Source organism: Propithecus coquereli, unplaced genomic scaffold (genome assembly GCF_000956105.1).
Source record: "Propithecus coquereli isolate 6110/MARCELLA unplaced genomic scaffold, Pcoq_1.0 Scaffold167, whole genome shotgun sequence".
In the NCBI taxonomy this organism is placed as follows: Eukaryota; Metazoa; Chordata; class Mammalia; order Primates; family Indriidae; genus Propithecus; species Propithecus coquereli.
In genome coordinates this window covers 1,200,940-1,202,768 of record NW_012141302.1, presented here as the reverse complement: position 1 = coordinate 1,202,768, position 1,829 = coordinate 1,200,940, and the positions used below count along the sequence as shown (strand labels likewise).

Below are 1,829 nucleotides of genomic sequence, written 5' to 3'. Positions count from 1 at the left end.
TTTTAGTTGTCCAATTAATTTATTTCTATTTTTAGTAGAGACGGGGTCTCGCTCTTGCTCAGGCTGGTTTCGAACTCCTGAGCTCAAACAATCCGCTCGCCTCGGCCTCCCAGAGAGCTAGGATTACAGGCGTGAGCCACCGCCCCCGGCCGCTCCTACTAAATTTTAAGCACATATGTGATTTATTCCCCCCCCCAAATTGAACCAAGCTAACGTATTCTCTTCTACCTTCCTTAAGGGAATCTTGCCCTGATTTGATATGATCTACCATTGCTAGGTTCACTTTACTTAAAAGGAACTTAAATCTTTGGGAGACAACTTGGGCAGGTAAGAGGACACAGACTTGAGAATTCGATCTGGGATCCTGGAATCTTTATCATTGCTGCTAATTGTGTGATCATGAGTAAGCATAAAAATTTTTCTAAGCCTCAGTTTCTTCATTGGTAAAATGGGAATTTTCATGCTTGTCCCACACATTTGCTAGAAGGCTTGGAGATGAAAAATGCAATATATCTGTTGAGATATATTTTAGGCTGTACCTAAAAAGGATGACTCAACAATCCATTTATGTAGCAGCAACTCTAATAAAAATACTGCCCATTGGCTAGTAATGGAAAGTCTATGATTCTATAAAAATTTTTACAACAGGGTTTATATACTTTCCTAGCAGTTGTGGCCAGTATTTCCTCATGAGTGGCTTCTAGCCCAATCTCACAACAGCAGTGTACTAGAGATGCAGTCCTGTTGGCTGCCACTATCTATCTTAATCAAACCATATATGACATATATTCAGTCAAATTACCTCTCAGTTATCTTAAGATGCTTTGCTCACAATAGCTTAAGTTAATAAGTATGAATATGGACCATGTCTGGCATGGGTACCCTGTCATCTACTTATACATCAGCCTGTGAGATACAAATAAAATGAAAACAATGTTAATTCTTTGAGTAATTATATATGAAGACATTTTTTGGTTGTGATAGTTTTTGACTCTTTCATTCGAATACTGAAAATTGAGTTGATATATAATTAATATATATGTCAGAGTGAGAAAGAATGTGGGCCTTATCTCTCATAATTCAATGTTTTATGTTAAATCTTTAAATATATGCTTAATATCTGTATTGTGGAGCCAAGACTGTTGGAATTTGACTCTACTAACAGCCTTTTTGGCAATGCTGATCAATTTTTTTATGCTATATTACATTTGGCAAAGTTACTTTTAGTGACTGATTAATTTATTCATCTGTTCATTGATGCTTCTAGTATTTGTGACAAGACTATGTTTTTCAATATAGAGATTTAAAGGTGAAGCAGACATACACTGTGCCCAGGGTGTTAAAACTATGATCCCAGATAGAAAATCGGTGCTAAAACAGAGGTACTGCATAGATCTAAGCTCAAAGCCAGATGCTTAAACAAGTTTGCTGTATGAATGAATATACCCAGCCCTGTGTATCTGTTTGCTGGATATTTCCAAGTCCCAGAATAGTAGCTAGAGTATTAGTTCTAAAAGGCAAATGGAATTGCATCATTTTCCTGCTTAAAACTTTTTGATGACTTCTCACTGTCCTGGAAATAAAGCATAAATCCCTTTACATGGTTCAGGAGACTCTGTACAATGTGGACTCTGCTTATTTTTCCAGCTCCAGCTCCAGCTCCTACCACCTCCTACTTCTCACAGTCCATTCTATAAGATGACACTGTATATATATATACATATATATATATATATATAAGGCATAGTAACCTGCCCATAGCTGCTCAGTATTGACTGTTCTTATTTTTCTCAGTGCACCTTCTTGGAAAGTGGACAACTAGGAAAAAA

The 1,829-nt window shown here is 36.8% G+C and overlaps 1 protein-coding gene across 1 annotated transcript in view; it reads left to right on the top strand.

Moving 5' to 3' along the window:
- PLCL1 (phospholipase C-like 1) overlaps positions 1-1,829 on the top strand; it is a 341,549-nt gene that overhangs the window by 31,601 nt on the left and 308,119 nt on the right. The gene's annotated exons all lie outside the window — the stretch shown is intronic.